The 25,966-nt window shown below is 46.7% G+C and overlaps 1 long non-coding RNA gene across 1 annotated transcript; it reads left to right on the top strand.

Moving 5' to 3' along the window:
- The first annotated feature begins 2,521 nt into the window (after window positions 1–2,521).
- On the top strand, window positions 2,522–5,104 carry LOC144291933 (uncharacterized). Its single transcript, XR_013359477.1, has 3 exons — window positions 2,522–2,573; window positions 2,954–3,158; window positions 5,001–5,104. It is a non-coding gene; the product is annotated as an uncharacterized LOC144291933 (long non-coding RNA).
- Window positions 5,105–25,966: the final 20,862 nt, after the last annotated feature.

Genomic DNA, 25,966 nt, shown 5'->3' with positions numbered 1-25,966 from the left:
CAATTTCCACAGGTTCTGCCCACGCTTGGGGAAATTCCTGCAGCCAACAGTCAAGGTCAATCATTGGGGCTGAGGCATTTGGTGGAGACAATATTTGTCGTCTGAACTCAGGACAAGCACCTGAATCAGGTGCCCCTCTTTGTTTAGGACTTTTGCCCCTTCGGGGTGGAAGCAAATTTGTGCCCCCATCTTGGTGAGCAAATCCCGACCTAACAACGGGTAGGGGCACTCAGGGATGACCATGAAGGAGTGGGATACCCGGCCCGTGCCGAGATCCCCAGTTCTTCGGGTAGTCCATGAGTACTGTTTGGGGCCCGTGGCCCCTTGCACCCATGAAGTCTTGTTCGCCAATTTCCCTTGGGGTTGTAATAAAGCCGAATGTTGTGCCCCAGTGTCCACTAGGAATTCAACAGGTTGCTCCTCCACTTGAAGAGTTACCCTGGGCTCGGGGAGGGGTGCCGAACCCCGACTCCCCTAATCGTCCAGGTCCTCCATCTCCAAGACCTTGGCAGGGGCCTTAGGTCTTTTGTTAGGGCAGCTTTTCACCCAGTGGCCGTCTTCTTTGCAATAAGCACATTGGTTTTTGTTCAGCTTAGGGCACTCCCGAGGGAGACCAGGGCCATCCTCCTTACCTGTCCCTGAAGCCAGCTTCTTGAGGTGCCTCCGTCTTTCCTGTGGGCCATCCATGGTTGTGGCCAGCATCTTGGCCAGGTTTCGGGTCTGCTGGTCACTTAGTTTGGTTTGTTGTTCTTCCGGACTTTCTCTATTTTTATAGACTCGTTCTGCTACTATCACTAAGTCCTGCAAGCTCTTCTCTCCCAGTCTCTCTACTCTTTGCAATTTCTTTTTAATGTCCGGAGCGGCCTGGTTAACAAAAGCCATGATAATTGCGGCCTTTGTTTCTGGGGCTTCTGGGTTCATAGGGGTGCACTGCCTAAAAGCCTCTATGACTCCCTCTAAGAAGGTGCTGGACTCTCATCCTTACCCTGCCTCACATCATAGACCTCGGCCAGATTGGGAGGCTTGTGTGGCAGCCTGGACACCTGCCCCTAGAGTCTGGCGGTGGACCCGGGGTCTCTCCTTACCTTCAGCTGAGTTGTGCGCTTTGGGAGGTAAAAATGGTTTTAGCAAAGGAGGGGAATTTTTGGTCATGTCCTGCCAGGCCAGGATGTTGGGCACCTGGTCAGGGTGGCCGTCCCATTTGTCCCTGAAGATCATGGCCTTAGCCTGTAAGATAATAGGTAGGTGGGAAGTTGCTTCTCGGGGCTATCCCACGTCAAAGGTTGGCCATTCTGATATGCAATAAATTTGAAATCTCCGTCTCTTTATGTAAACAGTTATGACAGTTAACAAAGACACAGCAACACAGACCAGTGTAGGAACAGTTAACAAGGACATAGTAACACAGACAAACGTTCCAGTGCGCGGCGGAGACCAAACAGAAAGTAACCCGAAGGGCTGGCAGCCGGCCCTCCTTACAGACGAGGATCCCTGTCTTCGTTACAGATGAGGACCCCCGTCCTCCTAACAGATGAGGACCCTGTCCCCCAGGCGGGGGCAAGGGACGTCTCCTTAAGACCCCCGGCCGACAGCCCGCCAGCGCGTCCGCCTAAGCCAATGCGGACCCAATACAGATAGGAATTCCTGCAGGTAAAAATACAGCTTCGAGCTCTCAGAGAATATGCGCGCAAAAGGTGGGAAAAGTTGAGTGCACTCACGGCGCGTGAAACCCTCCGGATGGGGTCCTGGGGGTCTCTCGGATTCCGGACGAGCTTCCGAATGTTGTGCCCAAGATTGTGAATCCGAGAAACCACCGAGTTGCCGACACGGATGCAAACACGCGAGGGTTGATTTACAAGCTCGAGCTTGGGTCCAAGTGCACCCGACACAGCGGAGCAGGGACTTGGACCCCGAGGTGGGTTTTAGCTTAATTTTAAGGGCTGGTCTCGGGGACCTCCAGAAGGGCTGGAGCAATTCCTCAAGTTCTGATAAGGGGCCTTCAAGGGCATTGAGCTCTGTTCTCATTCTAATAGGGGCTTCCTGCCCTTGGCCTGGGCTCTGTTCTTATTCTAATGTGGGGCTTTAGAGGGCGTTAGGCTGTAAACTGTTTTCTTCCTGTAACTGAAGTAAGGTCAAGTTCAGCTCTTATTCACAGGGGCCTGGGATGGCTGTACCTGTGCTAACACTAAACTTAAAGTGGAATGGCCTTAATTTTCTCGGCCTCCACAATTTTGGGGACTCAGGAGCCTCTAGTCAGGTGTTGGCTGAAGCAAATGGTGAATTCTTTGGGCTACCTTAGCTTTCTTCAGCAGGCATTTGGAGGGGTTTGGGGTCCCAGGGATGTGGCCTCAGGCTGCTAGAAGTTGTGTCAGAGTTTGTTCATGTCTCTTAGGGGGTGTGTCGGTGGGTGGAGTGTAGGAGCCTGAGGTTGAGGCCTAGGGGAAGGGGGCTTGAGGGGCCTGACCAGGTTTGATCATGACTGAGTGCCATTGTCAGCAGGAAGGCCGGAGCTGTTATTCTTCCTATATCATACAGGAGCAGGCTGAGGCTGAGAGAGACCTGCATGGTTTCATGTGAGTAATCTGCTGGACCTGTCCGTGCCAGGTTTACCCCACTGGATGGAAATGGGTATGGTGATTCCATTTGACACTCAAAGGAAGGGGGAGTGAGCCTTTGTCCCATATGGCACAGAGCTGCTCAGAACAAGGCCCCAGGCCTCCTGTTCTCTGAGTGCTGAGAAGGGCCCTTTGCTATCTTGTTCATTCTCTGGGTAGGTTTATTTTCCTCGAAATGGGTGGAAGGCAGTGAAGTGGCTCCTCTTCTTCACAGGAAGGTGGCCGTTGCTCACAGAGGCCTCCTCCTGCAAGCCTTGGGTGTGGGGAGCTCCAAGGTTGCTGGCCAGTGTGGGAGGGGCAGGGCATTCCACATCCTGTACTGGGTGTTCCCCTCACAGGTTGGATCAGGGGCACATGCTAGAAGTCTCCCATTGTCCATCTCAGCCTCCCAAGGGCTGGGTTATGCTGCTCTCTGCGTGGTCTGGCCAGCCCCACTTCACCAGTGAGCTGATCTCCGTGGAGCTGACCTGAAGCACCCTCAAGGCAGTCCTGGGCCTCATTTTGGATGAAGAGTGTGGGCTGCACATGGTGACAGCATGCAGGGTACGGGGTGGGGGGTCTCCCCTACCTCTTTGGCAGCCAGCTCTGTTTGGTGGGTCCTGCTATGGCTAGGCCTTTGGCGTGAGCCTTCTGGAACCTCTGTGATAGCGTGGGATATAGGGTCCTCCTTATGTCTGAGTATTCCTCTGTGTCCTATTCTCAGTCTGAAAAGCTGTTCTCAACAACCCAATCATGAAATGGGCAAAGGACATGAAGAGAAATCTCACAGAGGAAGACATAGACATGGCCAACATGCATATGAGAAAATGCTCCACATCACTTGCCATCAGGGAAATACAAATCAAAACCACAATGAGATCCCACCTCACACCAGTGAGAATGGGGAGAATTAACAAGGCAGGACCCACAAATGTTGGAGAGGATGCAGAGAAAAGGGAACCCTCTTACACTGTTGGTGGGAATGTGAACTGGTGCAGCTACTCTGGAAAACTGTGTGGAGGTTCCTCAAAGAGTTAAAAATAGACCTGCCCTACGACCCAGCAATTGCACTGCTGGGGATTTACCCCAAATATACAGATGCAATGAAACGCTGGGACACCTGCACCCCGATGTTCATAGCAGCAATGTCCACAATAGCCAAACTGTGGAAGGAGCCTCAGTGTCCATCGAAAGATGAATGGATAAAGGAGATGTGGTTTATGTATACAATGGAATATTCCTCAGCCATTAGAAACGACAAATACCCACCATTTGCTTCCACGTGGATGGAACTGCAGGGTATTATGCTGAGTGAAATAAGTCAATCGGAGAAGGACAAACATTATATGGTCTCATTCATTTAAGGAATATAAATAATAGTGAAAGGGAATAAAGGGGAAAGGAGAAAAAATGAGTGGGAAATATCAGAGAGGGAGACAGAACATGAGAGACTCCTAACTCTGGGAAACGAACAAGGGGTGGTAGAAAGGGAGGTGGGCGGGGGGTGGGGGTGACTGGGTGGCGGGCACTGATGTGGGCACTTGGCGGGATGAGCACTGGGTGTTATTCTATATGTTGGCAAATTGAACACCAATAAAAAATAAATTTATATATATATATATATAAAGCTGTTCTCCTTAGCTCTGTTCATGTTACAGCAGCACCAAACAGCTGAGGCATCTAGTGTAGGATCAGACATGTATACTGGTGGGAGGCTGACCCTGATGGGAGGGGTCGGGACAGCAAGCTGAAGGGGTGGCAGCAGGCACATGTGAGTGCTGGGGGATATAGAGGCTGTGCCCTGGGATACAGATGCTGTGTCCTGAAGGGGCCAATTCAGAGGGGAAGAGTGGAGTCCATCCACATGAGGTAGATGCTACAGAGCAGAGAGTGGCTGGGGGATCAGGACAGAGGAGTCAGTTCTGGGGGAAGGCGCCTCACTGGCTGGACTAGGCTAAAGTGGCCTCAGGCTGTCACCAGTCCATAGCCCCAGGTCAGGTTCTTAAAAGCTGACCAGATTGGAGGGAGATTAAGAACATCATGTCTCATTAACAGGAGAGCCCAACTGGATCAGGAAGCAGGTGGCTTAGGATGTTGGATTTTCTGATTAATGGAAGTGCCTGAAACGGTCTCATATTCTTCTTGTTAGAGGTGTATCTCTGATCCCTTCCCTGTTCTAGGTCCACTGATGGGATACTCCTGGGACTCCAAGGACTATCTGAATGAACAAAGTGCCCACTTTTTGGGCCTGTGGACACAGGAGGACAAGGTGGCATCCACTCATGTCCAGGACCTTGATTAGTATTTTATCACTTATTACATTTTCTGGATCATTAGTCCCTGGGGAGCTGATTTCCCAGGGTAGAGGGAGGGTGACCTGCATTTGTTATTTTTCCTTTCTTCCAGGTGCTGGGGTGAACCATTGCCAGGTGTCCCAGGCCTTGTCCTTGAGCCCATGCTCTGAGGGGTAGGCTCCCAGCCTCCCAGGATGACCAAGTTCTCATGGGTAAGAAAGTAGCCATGCCAAGTGGGCTGTCCACAGGACATGCTCACACCAGGATGGGACTCTCCCTATCCTAGGCTTTACTTAAGTTCATAAAGGGGTGTGATGTCTGCATCAGAACCTCCTGTGGCACTGCTTAAAACACAGACCCAGGGACCCATCTTAGACCTGTTGAACAGCACCTCCTTATACCCAGGAGCCTGCATGAAATCAGGTGGCCCTCAGGCTTGGGGGCTGGGATTAGCAGGTGGGTGGCAGGCTTCTTCTAGGTCCTGAGTCTGATTCTGGCCTGGGTATGGGCAGTGTGCCCCCTGGGCCTCACTCAGCACACAGAGGGATCCCTTTCTGGGGTACTGGGGGGGTGCATTCAGAAGTTGGGGAAGCAGTATCTTGCCTGCAATGTTTCTCCAGCAGGGTTCTGGTTGCTCCTAGGTCTGTCCAGATGTGCATCAGCCTGTCTTTGTTTCTTTCTATGTTTCTTAAAACATCATTCCTTTAAAGAGGAAGCCTTTACACATCTGGGTCCTTATTATTGTTTCTTTTCCCCCCTCGGATTCAGGAAGGAAACCCCATCTTCCTTTCCTAAATTGCAGTATCCTGGGGACCATTAGCCCATAACTGGATCAGACAGGGGGCCCAGTGTCTGCACATGGCTGGCTGGAGAGACAGTTTCCCGGGGCCCCCCTGAGAGGATCACTTTCTAGCATCCTGAATTCCTTTTTCTCATTCCAGGGACAAGGGCACACCTTTAGGCCCTGTTCCATGCTGACTGACCTTCCACTTTCCTTTCTCTCATCCTCAGTGGCTCCAGGTGTGGAATGCAAGTCAGGCTGTACTTGCTGTTGGGTTGGGGGATGGGGTCACCCTGAGGCTGCCTGCTGGGAGCTCAGCTTGCCCTCTGGCCTCCAAGGATTACAGTCCTAGGACCTATGTTCCCTTCCAGAAGGGACTTTAGGATGAAGGGTATGGCCTGGCATCAGATTAAGCAGCAGACCTGGCCTCATTTTCCTTGGCCATTGGCAGGAAGTGGACCAAATTTTGTGAGAGGGGCATGGCCAGCAGCCCCCTGTTGCTGGTGATACCTTCATGCACCTGGCTGAGTGAGACACACCACCAGGGTGGGGGCTGAAGCTTGCGGGCTCCTCCCCTCAGTCACTGGTCACCTCTTTTTTCCTGCTCAAACTTGGGATGACAAAGTTGAGGGGGACTCCCTCTGCCCCTAGATATCACTGTCTAGTCAGAAACTGGCTTCCTCCTTCCCACCTCTTCTTGGTAGAAAGGCTTTGTATATCTGCCACTTGGGTCCTCCCCTCTCTGGCCCAGCCTAGAAGGACGTGGGCAGTGAGGTGGAAAGAGCAGCCGCTTGGGACAGAGCTGACCTGGATTTGACCCCAACTTGTAGCTGTCATTCCCCAGGACAAGAAGTTTGCCTGTTTTTCTCACTTGAGTGCCCCCTGCTTCTAGACCACAAGGTGGACTTGCTAAATCTGTGAACAGGAATGGTATTGGTACCCAAGACTATATTGCTAAGAAACAAAAAACCTGCCAGCACCTCTTCCCCAGACTTCCACCCAGCTACCTCTGCCTCACTCTGTATTTGTGTATTGATATTTTGACTTTTGGGACTTAAATCCAGGCAGACAGGAGAGGAGGGGCAAGATGGCTGAAGAGTAGGGTCCCCAAGTCACCTGTCCCCACCAAATTACCTAGATAACCTTCAAATCATCCTGAAAATCTACAAATTCGGCCTGAGACTTAATGAGAGAACAGCTTGAACGCTACAGTGAGAAGAGTTCGTGCTTCTATCAAGGTAGGAAGACGGGGAAAAAGAAATAAAGACACAAAAGGCCTCCAAGGGGGAGGGGCCCGCGAGGAGCCGGGCTGAGGCCGGGGCGAGTGTCCCCAGGACAGGAGAGTCCCGTCCCGGAGAAGCAGGAGCTGCACCGACCTTCCCGGGGGAAAGGGGCTCCAGGGAGGTGGAGCAGGACCCCAGGAGGGCGGGGATGGCCTCGGGCTCCCGGGGACACTAACAGACACCTGCGCCCCGGGAGAGTGCGCCGAGCTCCCTAAGGGCTGCAGCGCACGGCGGGACCTGGAGCAGCTCGGGGGGGCTCGGGGGCGGCTCCGCGGAGGGGGCTGCGGGGCGGGAGCAGCTCGGAGGGGCTCGGGGGCGGCTCCGCGGAGGGGGCTGCGGGGCGGGAGCAGCTCGGAGGGGCTCGGGGGCGGCTCCGCGGAGGGGGCTGCGGGGCGGGAGCAGCTCGGAGGGGCTCGGGGGCGGCTCCGCGGAGGGGGCTGCGGGCGGGAGCGAATCCACCAGCGCAGGCTCCGGAGCACAGGGCGCCGGGACACAGCCCAGGATCCGGCCTCCCCCGGGACAGGCAGAGGCTGGGAGGGCCCAGGACAGCGAGGACGCTCCTGCCCTGAGCTGAGCAGATCAGTGGCCCCGCCCCGGAGCCTCCAGGCCCTGCAGACGGAGAGCTCTGGAGCTACTGTGGGAACTGACTCCAGGGCTGCAGAGCTGGCCCCGCAACTGCGGTTGTTCCTCCTGGGGCCTCACGGGGTAAACAACCCCCACTGAGCCCTGCAACAGGCCGGGGGCAGAGCAGCGCCCCCAAGTGCTAACACCTGAAAATCAGCACAACAGGCCCCTCCCCCAGAAGACCACCTAGACGGACAAGTTCCAGGGGACGTCAAGGGACTTAAAATATACAGAATCAGAAGATAATCCCCCGTGTTGTTTTTTCTTTTTTTTTTCTTTTTGATTTCTGTTAGCTTCCCCTACCCTCTTTTTTCCCTTTCATTCTTTTTCTTTCTCTTTCTCTTTCTCTTTCTCTTCTCTTTTTTCTTTTTTTCTTCCTTTTTTCTTTTTTCTTTTTCTCTTTTCTTTCCTTCTTTCTCTTTTTCTCCTTTTCCGAATACAACTTGTTTTTGGCCATTCTGCACTGACCAAAATGACTAGAAGGAAAACCTCATCTGAAAAGAAAGAATCAGAAACAGTCCTCTCTCCCACACAGTTACAAAATCTGGATCACAATTCAATGTCAGAAAGCCAATTCAGAAGCACTGTTATACAGCTACTGGTGGCTCTAGAAAAAAGCATAAAGGACTCAAGAGACTTCATGACTGCAGAATTTAGATCCAATCAGGCAGAAATTAAAAATCAATTGAATGAGATGCAATCCAAACTAGAAGTCCTAACGACGAGGGTTAACGAGATGGAAGAACGAGTGACTGACATAGAAGACAAGTTGATGGCAAAGAGGGAAACTGAGGAAAAAAGAGACAGACAATTAAAAGACCATGAGGATAAATTAAGGGAAATAAACGACAGCCTGAGGAAGAAAAACCTACGTTTAATTGGGGTTCCCGAGGGCGCCGAAAGGGACAGAGAGCCAGAATATGTATTTGAACAAATCCTAGCTGAAAACTTTCCTAATCTGGGAAGGGAAACAGGCATTCAGATCCAGGAAATAGAGAGATCCCCCCCTAAAATCAATAAAAACCGTTCAACACCTCGACATTTAATAGTGAAGCTTACAAATTCCAAAGATTAAGAGAAGATCCTTAAAGCAGCAAGAGACAAGAAATCCCTCACCTTTATGGGGACGAGCATTAGGGTACCAGCAGACCTATCCACAGCGACCTGGCAGGCCAGAAAGGGCTGGCAGGATATATTCAGGGTCCTAAATGAGAAGAACATGCAACCAAGAATACTTTATCCAGCAAGGCTCTCATTCAAAATGGAAGGAGAGATAAAGAGCTTCCAAGACAGGCAGGAACTGAAAGAGTACGTGAACTCCAAACCAGGTCTGCAAGAAATTTTAAGGGGGACTCTTAAAATTCCCCTTTAAGAAGAAGTTCATTGGAACAATCCACAAAAACAAGGACTGAATAGATATCATGATGACACTAAACTCATATCTCTCAATAGTAACTCTGAATGTAAATGGGCTTAATGACCCCATCAAAAGGCGCAGGGTTTCAGACTGGGTAAAATAGCAGGACCCATCTATTTTCTGTCTACAAGACACTCATTTTAGACATAAGGACACCTACAGCCTGAAAATAAAAGGCTGGAGAACCATTTACCATTCGAATGGTCCTCAAAAGAAAGCAGGGGTAGCCATCCTTATATCAGATAAACTAAAATTTACCCCGAAGACTGTAGTGAGAGATGAAGAGGGACACTATATCATACTTAAAGGATCTATCCAACAAGAGGACTTAACAATCCTCATATATATGCCCCGAATGTGGGAGCTGCCAAATATATCAATCAATTATTAACCAAAGTGAAGAAATACTTAGATAATAATACACTTATAGTTGGTGACTTCAATCTAGCTCTTTCTATACTCGATAGGTCTTCTTAGCACAACATCTCCAAAGAAACGAGAGCTTTAAATGATACACTGGACCAGATGGATTTCACAGATATCTACAGAACTTTACATCCAAACTCAACAGAATACACATTCTTCTCAAGTGCACATGGAACTTTCTCCAGAATAGACCACATACTGGGTCACAAATCGGGTCTGAACTGATTGCAAAAGATTGGAATCGTCCCCTGCATATTCTCAGACCATAATGCTTTGAGATTAGAACTAAATCACAACAAGAAGTTTGGAAGGACCTCAAACACGTGGAGGTTAAGGACCATCCTGCTAAAAGATGAAAGGGTCAACCAGGAAATTAAGGAAGAATTAAAAAGATTCATGGAAACTAATGAGAATGAAGATACAACCATTCAAAATCTTTGCGAGGCAGCAAAAGCAGTCCTAAGGGGGAAATACATTGCAATAGAAGCATCCATTCAAAAACTGGAAAAAACTCAAATACAAAAGCTAACCTTACACATAAAGGAGCTAGAGAAAAAACAGCAGATTGACCCCACGCCCAGCAGAAGAAGAGTGTTAATTAAAATTTGAGCAGAATTCAACGAAATCGAGACCAGAAAAACTGTGGAACAGATCAACAGAACCAGGAGTTGGTTCTTTGAAGGAATTAATAAGATAGATAAACCATTAGCCAGCCTTATTAAAAAGAAGAGAGAGGAGACTCAAATTAATAAAATCATGAATGAGAAAGGAGAGATCACTACCAACACCAAGGAAATACAAACGATTTTAAAAACATATTATGAACAGCTATACGCCAATAAATTAGGCAATCTAGAAGAAATGGACGCATTCCTGGAAAGCCACAAACTACCAAAACTGGAACAGGAAGAAATAGAAAACCTGAACAGGCCAATAACCAGGGAGGAAATGGAAGCAGTCATCAAAAACCTCCCAAGACACAAGAGTCCAGGGCCAGATGGCTTCCCAGGGGAATTCTATCAAACGTTTAAAGAAGAAATCATACCTATCCTACTAAAGCTGTTTGGAAAGATAGAAAGAGATGGAGTACTTCCAAATTCGTTCTATGAGGCCAGCATCACCTTAACTCCAAAACCAGACAAAGACCCCACCAAAAAGGAGAATTACAGACCAATATCCCTGATGAACATGGATGCAAAATTCTCAACAAGATACTAGCCAATAGGATCCAAGAGCACATTAAGAAAATTATTCACCATGACCAAGTAGGATTTATCCCCGGGACACAAGGCTGGTTCAACACCCGTCAAACAATCAATGTGATTCATCATATCAGCAAGAGAAAAACCAAGAACCATGTGATCCTCTCATTAGATGCAGAGAAAGCATTTGACTAAATACAGCATCCATTCCTGATCAAAACTCTTCAGAGTGTAGGGATAGAGGGAACATTCCTCAACATCTGAAAGCCATCTATGAAAAGCCCACAGCAAATATCATTCTCAATGGGGAAGCACTGGGAGCCTTTCCCCTAAGATCAGGAACAAGACAGGGATGTCCACTCTCACCACTGCTATTCAACATAGTACTGGAAGTCCTAGCCTCAGCAATCAGACAACAAAAAAGACATTAAAGCCATTCAAATTGGCAAAGAAGAAGTCAAACTCTCCGTCTTCGCCGATGACATGATACTCTGCATAGAAAACCCAAAAGCCTGCACCCCAAGATTGCTAGAACTCATACAGCAATTTGGCAGTGTGGCAGGATACAAAATCAATGCCCAGAAATCAGTGGCATTTCTATACACTAACAATGAGACTGAAGAAAGAGAAATTAAGGAGTCAATCCCATTTACAATTGCATCCAAAAGCATAAGATACCTAGGAATAAACCTCACCAATGAGGTAAAGGATCTCTACCCTAAAAACTATAGAACACTTCTGAAAGAAATTGAGGAAGACACAAAGAGATGGAAAAATATTCCATGCTCATGGATTGGCAGAATTAATATTGTGAAAATGTCAATGTTACCCAGGGCAATGTACACGTTTAATGCAATCCCTATCAAAATTCCACGGACTTTCTTCGGAGAGTTAGAACAAATTATTTTAAGATTTGTGTGGAATCAGAAAAGACCCCAATAGCCAGGGGAATTTTAACAAAGAAAACCGTATCTGGGGGCATCACAATGCCAGATTTCAGGTTGTACTACAAAGCTGTGGTCATCAAGACAGTGTGGTACTGGCACAAAAACAGACACAGAGATGAATGAGACAGAATAGAGAACCCAGAAGTGGACCCTGAACTTTATGGTCAACTAATATTCGATAAAGGAGGAAAGACTATCCACTGGAAGAAAGAGATTCTCTTCAATAGATGGTGCTAGGAAAATTGGACATCCACATGCAGAAGAATGAAACTAGACCACTCTCTTGCATCATACAGAAAGATAAACTCAAAATGGATGAAAGATCTAAATGTGAGACAAGATTCCCTCAAAATCCTAGAGGAGAACACAGGCAACACCCTTTTTGAACTCGGCCACAGTCACTTCTTGCAAGATACATCCATGAAGGCAAAAGAAACAAAAGCAATAATGAACTATTGGGACTTCATCAAGATAAGAAGCTTCTGCACAGTAAAGAAACAGTCAACAAAACTCAAAGACAACCTACAGAATGGGAGAAGATATTTGCAAATGACATATCAGATAAAGGGCTAGTTTCCAAGATCTATAAAGAACTTCTTAAACTCAACACCAAAGAAACAAACAATCCAATCATGAAATGGGCAAAAGACATGAACAGAAATCTCACAGAGGAAGACATAGACATGGCCAACATGCATATGAGAAAATGCTCCGCATCACTTGCCATCAGGGAAATACAAATCAAAACCACAATGAGATCCCACCTCACACCAGTGAGAATGGGGAAAATTAACAAGGCAGGAAACCACAAATGTTGGAGAGGATGCGGAGAAAAGGGAACCCTCTTGCACTGTTGGTGGGAATGTGAACTGGTGCAGCCACTCTGGAAAACTGTGTGGAGGTTCCTCAAACAGTTAAAAATAGACCTGCCCTATGACCCAGCAATTGCACTGTTGGGGATTTACCCCAAAGATACAAATGCAATGAAACGCCGGGGGACCTGCACCCCGATGTTTCTAGCAGCAATGGCCACGATAGCCAAACTGTGGAAGGAGCCTCGGTGTCCAACGAAAGATGAATGGATAAAGAAGATGTGGTTTATGTATACAATGGAATATTACTCAGCTATTAGAAATGACAAATACCCACCATTTGCTTCAACGTGGATGGAACTGGAGGGTATTATGCTGAGTGAAGTAAGTCAGTCGGAGAAGGACAAACATTATATGTTCTCATTCATTTGGGGAATATAAATAATAGTGAAAGGGAAAATAAGGGAAGGGAGAAGAAATGTGTGGGAAATATCAGAAAGGGAGACAGAACGTAAAGACTGCTAACTCTGGGAAACGAACTAGGGGTGCTAGAAGGGGAGGAGGGTGAGGGGTGGGAGTGAATGGGTGACGGGCACTGGGTGTTATTCTGTATGTTAGTAAATTGAACACCAATAAAAAAAAAAAAAAAAAAAGAAAAAGGGCTAGTTTCCAAGATCTATAAAGAACTTCTTAAACTCAACACCAAAGAAACAAACAATCCAATCACAAAATGGACAAAAGACTTGAAGAGAAATCTCACAGAGGAAGACATAGACATGGCCAACACGCACGTAAGAAAATGCTCTGCATCACTTGCCATCAGGGAAATACAAATCAAACCCACAATGAGATACCACCTGACACCAGTGAGAATGGGGAAAATTAACAAGGCAGGAAACCACAAATGTTGGAGAGGATGCGGAGAAAAGGGAACCCTCCTGCACTGTTGGTGGGAATGTGAACTGGTGCAGCCACTCTGGAAAACTGTGTGGAGGTTCCTCAAAGAGTTAAAAATAGACCTGCCCTGCGACCCAGCAATTGCACTGCTGGGGATTTACCCCAAAGATTCAGATGCAATGAAACGCCGGGACACCTGCACCCCGATGTTTCTAGCAGCAATGTCCACAACAGCCAAATGTGGAAGGAGCCTCGGTGTCCATTGAAAGATGAATGGATAAAGAAGATGTGGTCTATGTATACAATGGAATATTCCTCAGCCATTAGAAAGGACAAATACCCACCATTTGCTTCCACGTGGATGGAACTGGAGGGTATTATGCTGAGTGAAGTAAGTCAGTCGGAGAAGGACAAACATCATATGGTCTTATTCATTTGGGGAATGTAAATAATAGTGAATGGGAATATAAGGGAAGGGAGAAGAAATTCGTGGGAAATATCAGAAAGGGAGACAGAACATAAAGACTCCTAACTCTGGGAAACTAACTAGGGGTGGTGGAAGGGGAGGAGGGCAGGGGGTAGGGGTGAGTGGGTGACAGGCACTGAGGGGGATACTTGATGGGATGAGCACTGGGTGTTATTCTGTATGTTGGTAAATTGAACACCAATAAAAATTATTTTATTAAAATAAATAAATAAATCCAGGCAGACAGATGCCTCCTGGTTAGGCGCTCAGGAACTGTGTGGGGGGCTCCTTTCCACCTCATTGCTTGAAAGTCTCTCCTGCAGTAGCTGGCCTGAAGGCATTCCTTCTCTCACGGAGTCTGGCACAGCTTGCTCCCTGATCTCAGGAGCCCCCTTGGGGCAGTGGTGGCATCAGCCTCAGCAGCATCAGCACACAGTGCGCAGCAGCTGGACCCATGCACCGTGCAACGGGAAAGCCCAGTGAATGCCAGGTGTGGACCTCACTGCTGACATACCCTTTTGCATTGCTCTGTGTCCCTGGTCTTGTCAGTGTCCACTCCTGGTGCTGCCCCCCCCCACCCCACCCCATCCCCCTCACTCTTTCTAAGCTCTTTCTGTTCTCCACTCCGGATCTTTATCTTCTGGAAGCTGTGAGTTTGGGGCACACACACTCCACTTCTATCAGAAACCCCTTCCACGGATGGTCACTTGAGTCAAGACAGTGGCACTTAGGGGTTCAGACCTAGGCTACAGACACAGCTTTTCATTCCTGAAAACAGGAGTGGACATCTTGTTTCTTCCAGCTTCTTCTAGAAGCAGCCGGCATTCCTTGGCTCGAGACCACATCACTCCAGTGTCTGCTTTTGACTTCACAGAGCCTCTCCTGCATTTGACTCTCCTGCCTCCTTCCTATAGGGATCCTTGTGATTCTACTTAAAGCTTATCTGGATGATCCCGGAAAGTGTTCCCATCTCAAGGGACTCAATTTAACTACATCTCTAGTCTCTTTTGTCAAAAAAGGTGACATTTACAGTTCCAGGGATCAGGACGTGGACACCTTGGTAGGGGATTATTCAGTCTGCCCCAACAACTTAATTTTCAAAATGCATTGTGCAGAGACAGTGGGGTAGAAAGAATTCTGTAGCTGGGATTCCGACAGACTGGCTACAATTATGGCTCTCCTATGTGGGTGGCCTGGGACAAGAGTTACCTCTCTGGGCCCCAGCTCACTGTGCTGTATCTCAGAGTTCCTAACCTACTTCAGCACAGACACTGGCTTTGCACATTCTTGGTGACTTGAAATCAAACAACTGAGTGTCTGCATTAGAGGATGGAAAAAAAAAAATAAAGGTTGGGTTGAGGCATCAGAAAATGAGGTATCAAATGGTGTCTGAACCTTTATTTCTCAGCCAAGGGTCAGTCACTGTTAATTTATCCTGGTATTGATTCCAGAAGTCTGAAGACTGAGCTCTTTTGCTCCCCACTATTTAAAAATATTTGCTCAGCAGTGCCAAGTGACTTGCCATTTGCTGCAGGTTGGGCTCCAGGAGGCAGGAAGGTTTCCCTAGGCTAATTTGAGGTGCAGATTAGTTTAGGAGGTGATGGGTCAGCACCAGAGAAAGGAGGTGCAGGACATAGGCTGAGGCAGAGGGCCCAGCTGAACTACACTGACTCAGCTGGCCCCACAGAGAGCTGGGGTGACCATCAGAGGCAATGGAGTTGGTACAAGGGGGTGGGAGCAGGTCTGTGTGTCAGTGTGTCCAACAGTTATGGATATGGCCATCTGGGGAAGGGGTGTGGCCCTAACAGTCCTTAAGGGTTGCACTTTCAGTGGCTGGGGGGTGAAGCCTTCATTCCTGAAGGAGGAGCCAAGTGGCATATCATTGCACATGGAACCACCTGCTTTTCCTTTCATTCTTGCCTCCACACCTTTTTATGAGGTGGGCCCCATTCCTGGAATATATTTCCCTTCTGTCCAGTTCCATTAGCTCCCTAGATAACTTCTACCTGGTGTGCTCAGCTCAGGGGCCTGCCTCCATGGGCCTCCCACCTCCACACACCTGAAGCTGTTGCTCTTGCTTCTGAAGCTCTTGTCAAATTGCAAGAGTATTTGCTTATGGGTCTATGTTATGGTCTGGATATTTGTGTCCCCCCGCCCCCCGCAAACTCACCCCCAAAAGTGATAGTATGTAGTAGATGAGCCCCTGGGAGGTCCTTAGGTCATGAGGGTGGAGTTCTAAAGAGTGGGGTTAGTGCTCTTATAAAAGACCCCATAAAGCTCCCTAACTCCTTTTCACCATGTGAGGATGGATATTAGCACTCTGTGGCCCAGAAGAGGTCCTCACCTGAACATGCACCCTGACCTTCAGCCTCCAGAACTGTGAACAATACATTTCTGCTCTTTATAAGCCACTGGTCTGTGGTATTTTATTCTAGCAGCCCAAACACACAAAATAGTCTATCTCCCCACCAGCCTGGTTGCTGGAGGGCAGCTACCGTGCCCTATATATCGTTGAATCAGGCCCTATAGAGTACGTAGTTCATTTATATTACATGATCTTCTGAGTACAGAGGGTTTAAATGACTAGAAATTTCCTAGGACACAAGACTTTACAAGCTTCCAGACAGGAATACTAACCTAACCTTCTGGACAGAGTGGCAAATGTAGGGTTTAATTATATTGTGTTAGGATGGTAACCCAGGAAGCCTAATAAAATGCCATGTAGAGTGGAATCACAGGCAGAACTTGCTCTGTGAGCAATTTTAACTATCATGGGGAGGTGATAATACAGAATGAGGGTGGGGGTTTCTGGAGCCGGCATGCGTGACACCCAGCCTAGAGATCCCATTTATAGATCTAATGGTGATGGTTTGGATGGTGATGGATTACTTCTCTGCCTACAACCTCAGGAATTGCTTGGAGGTAGGAGAGAGGAATACCTCCAACAAAAAAAGACAACTTTTTCCTTGGAATGTGCTTCTTAACGTTCATCCTAAGGTGAGTTTATGGTCCAGGGAGGGTAGACATCCTGATAGCAAGGGGAGCTCAGGGCAGGATGTGAAGCAAGATAACTTGGGAGTGTTATTACCATGCAGATTCCCAGGCCCTGCCCAGACCTGCTGAACTGGGGCCCCTAGGTGAAGAGATTGGCATTCAGAGCTTTTAGAAGGTTCCCAGGGGTCTCCGAGGCCACTGGCTCAGCATGGTCTGCAGGATGACATTTGGGATCTCCTGCCAGGACAGGTGAATGTCCCAGCAGATTGATCTTGGAAACAATATGACATCAATGAGCTTGGACCTCACCCCTCCAGCTAGTGACCTTGCTGACTGAAAGTGTTTCTTAAATTTGTTTTCTTTTTCTTAACTGAGCTCATAGTGCAAATAAAGTTTTGCATTCTGATTTTAGTTCAATACTAAATCAGAAACATTTTCTCACATCATTACAACAGCTTTTGTAACCATTTTTCATAGATGCCTAATATCCCATCAATTTATTATTTAATCACTTCCCACGTTTGGGTTATCTTGCTGTGATGAGAAGGCCTGATGGGCATCTCTGTGTGTAAATCTTTGTCTGTATCTCTGATTATGTAGATTATGTTGAAGCAGTATCTGTGGGTTATTACAAAGGCTCTTGATACAAATCACAAAATTGCTTCTCTGGAAGCTTATGCTAATTCATTTTCCTGCCCTGTGAGTTAATATTTGACCTCAAAGGATGCTATGAGTCCTTGCTCAGTTATAAAATGACCCTCCAAATTAAATTGGGGCAGAAAGAACAAGGGCAGCCCATTTCTCCATAAAGCAAAGCTGCCGGGGACTTCCAGCCTCTATTAAGGGGGCATGTGGTCTGTTGGAATAGGAGGAATACAGCTCACCTTTAGGCAGATTAGGTGGGTTATATTTGCCTATTTGCCTGTTAAGCCTGTTATTTTTAATAGATTTCATTTTAAAAGATCCATTGCCAACCTAATGTCAGAGATTTTATGTAAGAATAGCTTTTAGATTTTGATATGCTTCTGCTCAGTCACTTAGAGGAGTTATTATTTTAATCTTTCTTTATAAATGTTGCATTTCCATGCCCCTCCCCAAGTCAAGGTCCAGCCATGGAACCCAGTCCTGATGTCACCCCAGCGCCCATGCAGGCCCCAGGATGCTGTGACACACCCACTCACACCCACCCTGGAGGGCCCGGCCTGAGTGCCTCCAGGAGCAGGGTGGGAGTTGAGTAGGGAGGAAGCATGCTAGCAGCGTGGGCCCACCATGCCCCTCCATCCCATGCCCAGGACAGACTTAGCCCACCAGCTCTGCTTGTCTATTGGACCTGGGTACCTCCTCAGATGCTTTTTCAGCTCAGCCCCAGGGAGTCATGCCCATCAAATAAATTTCAATTTATTTTGCACAGAAAAATGAAACTCCTTTTCCATCTCCATTTAACCCCTGCCAGTCACGGTACCCAGCACAGGGCATGGACACTGTGCGTTCTCCTCCGCTAATCCACGTGCCTGGCAGGATGACTGTCAGGGGAGTTTGAGTGGCCTCAGGGTGATGTTCAGGTGCTGTGATTCCCTCAGGGCCATTCAGCTCCCACCTTACCACCTCACCACTGGCCTCCTCTCATGCTGGAGGCTGCCCTCCCTTGCCACCGGAACTTCCAGGCTCAGCTGGAGCTGCTTTTCTGTGTCCTCTGTCCTTGCCTGCCTGTAGTGGGGCAGTTTTGCTACTGGCTCCTGTTAGGAATCACTTTCCAAGGGTGAATTTAGGAAGTGGGTGGGAGCAGAAGCTTTGAGAACATGGAGGTAGAGGCAGTGGCCCACACCTTCTCCCAGCTCCTGTCTGCCCTTCCCTCACATCTGTCTTATCTGGGGGCCTAAGCCCTTAGCAACAAGTCAGACACTGACTGATGGGCTTCGGGGGACCCAGTGGTCACTCAGGAAAGTCTCACAGCATCCTCATGGCCAAGGCCTTCTCCCCACGTGAATGGTGAGCTCCTGCAGTGTGGGGACCATACTTGGCAACGCTGCTTCTCCTCTGGTGCTGACTCTTTGTAAGTGCATAAATGGTCATGCTAATGATCCTCATTCACCAACTAGTAATGGAGAGCCTCCTCTGAGCAGACACTGTTCTAGAGCTTGGCACCCCTGAACCCATGAACCTGCCTTCTTGGTGGGGGAGGTATTAAAGAGTAAATGCAAAGGGCTTCATACTTTATACAGTGAGGTGGAGGTGATTACTGTCTATGACAAAGATGAAGATGAACAGAGTACATGGGCTGGCAGCACCAAACGTAATTTCACAGAAGGTGACCCAGGCAAGCCTCAAAGAACAGGTGGCATTTGGGCAAATACTTGAAACAGGGAGGGGGCTGTTGGCCATGTGGACACCTATGGAAAGAATGTTCTGGGGAGACGGAACTGCAAGTACAGAGGCCCCAGGGCAAGTGTGACGCAAAGTGAGGTTGTGGGCAGAGTAGCTAGAGGGTCAGATGTTGGAGAGAGCTGGGGCCAGATGTTTGGGCCCGCCAACATTCCCGGGGGCCGCGCTCCCCCCCCCCCCCCCCCAGTGAGGCAGCAGCCTTGTTGGGGTTGTGGAAACAGAATGTGGAAGGCTGGTTGGAAGAACCGTGCAGCCACCCAGCAGGGGCTGGCGGCAGGTGAGACGGGAGTGTTAGCTGCGAAGGGGCAAGCGGTGACCTATGCCGGTGCGGCTTGGAGCTGGAGCTGGCAGAGTTCCCAGGACACAGAGTCGGAGAGAAAGAGGGTCAAAGATCCTGCCAGGGTTTTGACCCGCTCAGTCAGAATCCTGTGCTGCCGTTAGCGGATGTGGCAACGGCTGTGGGTAGCACGGTTGGGGGCAGGAGGTGGGACACGCGGGACGAGAGGCCCACAGATGCCCAGGAAGCCTGCATACCAGACGCAGCAGGTGGAGGGCGGGCTGTAAAGGCCCTGTGTTGTGTCAGCGCAGCAGGACAGCCATCAGCAAGCAATGAGGGAAGACAGCAGAGGCATTGCGGCATCTGGGGACGTGTGGGCAGGTGAGAGCGGCCCTTTGCTGTGTGGAAGGGAGCCCTGTAGGGGAGCCTTGGGGACTCACAGAAGCTCCATGCCATGGTAGAAACTAATGGACTAAAGCAATCCAATATAGGCTGTGCTGTTCATGGTTCAGCTCCTTTAGGAATGAAGGTGTGGGTCATCTGGCCAGGTAGAGACATGATCAGCCGAGGGGCTGGCCCACGGCAGGGGAAACAGGCATGGGTAGAGGGAAAAGAAAGTTGTGAAGGCAGACTAGGGCTGTCACAGCTGGGTATGAGTTCTCTGCTTTATTATGCATATGTTTATATATATTTACCCATTTCTTCGCTTTCCCTTCACTCGTCGCTGATACAACATCTCAAATGCAGATTGTGGCTGAGCTGGAAATGGGATGAACATTCTCCAGAGACAGATCTGTGCCTTACAGGCCTTTGTCCCTTTGTTTTTTTGTTTGTTTGTTTTGTTTTTGTTTTTGGTATATTTTTTTATTGGAGTTCGATTTGCCAACATATAGCATACCACCTAGTGCTCATCCCGTGAAGTGTCCCCCTCAGTGCCCGTCACCCAGTCACCCCATCTCCCCACTCACCTCCCTTTCCACCACCCCTTGTTCATTTCCCAGAGTTAGATGTCTCTCATGTTCCGTCACCCTCACTGGTATTTCCCACTCATTTTCTCTCCTTTCCCCTTTATTCCCTTTCGCTATTTTTTATATTCCCCAAACGAATGAGACCATATAATGTTTGTCCTTCTCCGATTGACTTACTTCACTCAGCATAATACCCTCCAGTTCCATCCACGTTGAAGCAAATGGTGGGTATTTGTCGTTTCTAATGGCTGAGGAATATTCCATTGTATACATAAACCACATCTTCTTTATCCATTCATCTTTCGATGGACACCGAGGCTCCTTCCACAGTTTGGCTATGCAGTGAAATGGCAGGACACCTGTACCCCAATGTTTATAGCAGCAATTTCCACAACGTCCCTTCATTTTTTGAAGAGGGATTTCAATTCCATGAGGGACTGTTGCCTGGGGTGAGATTCAGGTACACCACTGCTTCCCTTGCTGTTGGAGACTGTTGGCTGTGTCTGTGGGCTCTCCGTCACCTACTACATTCTGCTCTGCATCGCTGGAGATGAGGCATCTGGAGCTACATGTCCCAGAGCCTCCTTCCTCTTGGTCTGAGTAGAGGCAGCTGAAGAGAAGCGCCAGGTGAGATTTGAGCAGAAACATATCCCTCCCTGGTGGCAGGCGATGACAGCTTAGGAGGGTCAGCTGCTTGGTGCTGTGGGCTGCCAAGATAATTTCTGATGGGATCCTTGCTCCCCAGATATCCAGCAGTCATGAAAGCCTCTAAATCTCCATGTGAAAACCATTTCCACAACTAAGTGGAATATCTCAAGGGACTTCCAGCATCTTCACCCAACCCTGCCTGATGTAGTCTGATAGATAGCTATTGCATAAGCTGGGCCACATGCACCTGAGTGTGCCTGGTTACTGGGGATCTGGTTACTGATAATTTCTGTGGAGGTGGACACAGGCACCCAGCCCTGCTCACTCTGTGGGGCGGTGTCTGCAAGGCAGTGTGGGGCTCCACGATTTCTCCAAGAACATTACAGAGTCTCTATGCCTACAGACGATTTTATCGATGTTTAACTAAACTTTCCTCATAAAATTGACAAATGGTCTAAAAATATTTCTGCCAATTAGCTGTGGATTGATGATCATACTAACAATAAAAGCAGAAGTGACAAGAAGTAGCAGAATTGGCACATATATTCCTTGTGGGGTCTTTCATTCTTCCACATTAAGCTGTGAAAACACTGCTGAGTTGGTGAGGTTTTATATATTGGCATCATTAATAATTCTTTTAAAATTATATAATTTAAAAATAGATTTAAAAATAAAATGAATTTTAAAATGATCATGTTCTCAGGGTATGTTATAGGTTCAGTAGATTGGTGGAGAAGCATGTAGGTGAAGATGCTCATCTGTGTGTCCCTGCATTCAGTAGGGTGGCACGGGGCAGTGGGTAATGTGTGGGTGGCACAGTTGGATGGAAAAGTTATCTTTTCATTTCCTTTGTATTTTGTTGTAGTTTTCTACATAGACAAAAGCTAATTCTTTTTGAATATCAATTCTATATCTAGACACAACTGAATTCTCTTATTTTTCAGATACATTTTCTCCAATGGATTCTCCTAGTTCTTCCAGATATATAGATAATAATTTTGCTTCCCTCTTCCTAATTTTTATTATTAAAATACCAGGCCCAGATTGAGTTCTGTTTCATCAAAATAAAGAATCTGAATGTGTGTGTAAGCTGTTCTAGAAGTTACAAAAAAGCATCACAACTATTTTATGGAGCTAGCATAAAATTCACACTGAAATCTGATAAAGAGAGCATAAAAATAAAAATTTGTATTGATTGATGCAAAAACTTGAAATATAATTTTAGCAAATCAAGTGTATAAACAAACTAAAAAATCAATGCAGTACAACCAATGGGGGCTTATTCCACAGATGCAAGGATATTTTACTGTCAGAAAATAATTTACATTACAAAAACTAGTTGGGAATTTATTTCCTGTATTAAAAAGTCACAAGGAAAAAAAACCAACCCACTACCTGTGATTATCTCCACAAACTTCAAAATGGCATTTGATAAAAGTGCATGATCACACCTAAAACAGGAAGAGAGAAACACTTCCTCCATGTAGCAAGAGAAGCAAACATAAACAAGCAGCCAGGGAGCCACAGAATAGGGACTCCCTGAGAGGATGCTCATTAAAGGCAGGAATGAGGGAAAGATGATCGTTTCCCCACTGTTGTCTGACACTTCATTGAAAAGGACTAGTTTAATGGAGCTGGAAAACAGATAGGACTAAGATAAAAAAATGGGAAGAAGGGAGCAAAACTATCATTGTTTTCAGGTGACTTAATGTGCCTGAAGTCACCAGAAGAATCTTGAAAAATAAGGGAATTTGGTAAAATGTCTGATTATGGAATAAATAACACAAAATTTTTTCTTGTAATAGTTCCTCTGCTAATTTTATTCTATCTTCTATATATCTTTTCCTACATTCAAATTTGGTAACTCCCATTTTCCTGGAAAGTCATCCATTTCTTCTAGGTTTCATATGTGTTTGTATGGATTTGAGTAAGATATGCTTTTATTACATCTCATGAATGTATTTTCTGTCATTTCCCATTCTCACTTGTAACTTGGGTCATTTTGCTATTCCTTTTCCATTGATTAGATTAGCAGGCAGCAATCTCTCCCTTTGCCCATCCCCAATCTGTTTTCCACCCTGTCCTATCTTTCCTCGGTCTGGGAGGCACATCTGTGTGGCTGTCACCTGGGCAAGCTTGCATGTGTGGGCTAGCTGGCATCCAGGAGGGGTCAGAGGGCAGGGCAGAGCACTGCCACACCACTCAGCTGCTCTTCGGGTTGGGCTCTCACCTGGCTCTTTCTCAGAGTTTTTCTCCTGCCTCTTCAGGCTTGGGGTAGGATGGCTTGCTTCACCAGGTATGTGCTCAGGATGCCCTGCTTCCCTCCCTTGCCCCCCTCACCCTGCCCACACCACTTCTAAGTGGGTTGCTATTGAGGTCTAGGGGCCGAGAATGAGCCACTGTGTGTAAATGTTCAGTGGGCCTTGAAAAGGAGGGGACATTCTGTTTGCCCAGCATGGTTTGAAACATTTTGATTCATTTTGTTACCTAGGCCCCCTCCATCTTTAATTTTTTGTCATTGCGTTTGTGTGGTTAATTGGTCATAGGCCGACAGAGAGGTGACTTCAATCTGTTTGCTCCTGTTGTGTTTCTATTTCTCTTTGTATTTACTCTGGTTTTTCTTTTTATAATTTGCTGGGGCATTAGTTGGTCCATAAATTTTCCTGACAGAACTTTATTGTATATTATACTCTTTATCATTATAGAGTGTCTTTCTCTCTATAATGCTTTTTTCCTGAATTGTCTTGACTGGTATTACTCTCACATCCCAGCTCTGCTTCATCTGTATTAGCTGGGATGTGTGCAGAGGCTCCTCAGTGACTTTGTTGTAGATACATCTCTTTTCAGCAAGTAGATTTTTCAAATATAACCTTTAAAATGTGAGCTTATCCACTTATTGATGTATCTGTTATGTTTGGTCTTGGATCTATCATCTTTTTTGTTATAATACCAAGTTTTAATGTTTTTTCTGTGTGTGTGTGTGTGTGTGTGTGTATTTTCTTCCAGTCATATGGAGGTTGATTGTCTTGTTTCTTAGTTCTTATATTTATATAATATATTTACAACTTCATTTCTTGATTTATCAACTTTCTGACAATACTTGACAGCATATTATGAAATATGAGAACAGGAGCAGTTGAGACTCTATTCCAAATTCCTCACCTGCCTGTACCCCCCAGGATGCTTGGTTGAACCATTCTTACATGGCTGATGTTAGCATATTGACTTGGAGAGTCAAATTTGGACTTGGTTCTGTAAGGAATCCACTTCTGGACCATCTCTAGGCCTGGTACCAGGCATCACCATGCATGTCTTGGCTGGCTGGTTTTGTTTAGTCAGTACAACTTTCAAGAGACTTTCATGGGTACAGTATTTTGGGTACTTGCATATTTGCTCAACTTGGCTTAGCCTATTGCTCAACTTGGCTTAGCCTAAATTTTTTAGGTCATAATTTATTTCCCACAAATGTTGAATATATTCCTCTGTGGTCTTATGGAATCTAGTAGTGCTGAGAGAAATATGAAGGCAACCTGTTTTCCTTCTTTGTAAGGAATTATAATTACTATTATTTTTGCCTGGATGTCTAAAGAATTTCTTCTCTATCCTTGAGAAAGCTTGCTGGATATCCTTTAGTGTTGATTTGCCTATGTCATTTTCTTCTGGAATATGTTGTGTCCTTTTACTCATATACAACTTTTCCTTTTATTTTCAAAAGTATTTTCTTCTCATTTACCTTGAAATATATATATTTAAATATTTACTTACTGGGGCACCTGGGTGGCTCTGTGGTTGAGTGCGTGCCTTTGGCTCAGGTTGTGATCCCTGGTCCAGGGATTGAGTCCCACATCAGGCTCCCGGTGGGGAGCCTGCTTCTCCCTCTGCCTATGTCTCTGTCTTTTCTGTGTCTCTCATGAATAAATAAATAAAACCTTAAAAAAATATTTACTTATTTATTTTAGAGATACAGAGAAAGAATGAGAGAGAGTGGAAGGAAGGGGCAGAGGAAGAGAGAGAATCCTGCTGAGCATGGAGACTCATGCAGGGCTTGATCTCAGGACCCCAGATCATGAATTGCGCTGAAATCCAGAGTTGGATGGTTAACTGATTGAGCCACTCAGATGCTTCTTATTTACCTTCGAATATTTTAATTTCCATTTGGTAGGTTCCCTATTTTAGGGATACCGATTATCTATTAGTTGAACACTGGTTTGTTCTTTGTGTCCACTGACTTTTTAAAATTACTTTAATCGACTTGCCTTTTCATTCTGCATTCATTTTGAATATGTTCAGTATTTCTGATGTAGGAAAGATGTTAGGGTTTAAAGCCAATGGCCAAGAAAGAATTCTTGAGACGTCTTTTGGTGCAAAAAAAGCTTATTAAAGCTCTGGGACCAGACCCTGGAGAGAAAGAGCTGCACTGGGGTCATGAGGAGTGACCCATTATATACTTTCAGGTTGGGAGGGAGTGGTTAGGGAGAGCACAAGCCTTCCAGGTATTTTCTTGAGGAGGCTAGCTATTGTTGGAGAAGGTGGTTTGCTATTGTTTAGTAAACCCTCACACATGAGACCCTACAGATGTATATTGTGGGTCCTATGCTGGGGGGTTGATTGTCAACATCTATCTTGGGAAGGGGGATAGATAAAAGAAGTTTCCAAAAGAATTTTTATATGTAAAGTAGACTTATAGGATCCTGGGTTTGGGCTAGCATTGCCTTTTGCTTTTAGCAAAGTATTAACACCAAGGCCCCTGAGTCTCTAGAGGAAGGTCACTCTTCCTGTTTCAAGGACTTGTCAGTGGGCTGTAGATAGTAAGGATATTTATTAATTTCTCTTCTGCCTTTGTTTCCCACATCATTTCCTCTTTGCCAGAAATACGATGATCCAACCTGTCTTTCTTTTGCTATTTCTAATTTATTTATTAGTTCTGAAAGGCACTCTGTTTCTTTGCCTCTTT

This window comes from Canis aureus, chromosome 20, assembly GCF_053574225.1.
Source record: "Canis aureus isolate CA01 chromosome 20, VMU_Caureus_v.1.0, whole genome shotgun sequence".
Lineage (NCBI taxonomy): Eukaryota > Metazoa > Chordata > Mammalia > Carnivora > Canidae > Canis > Canis aureus.
Note: the sequence above shows the minus strand (reverse complement) of the source record. Positions and strands in the feature narration are given on the sequence as shown.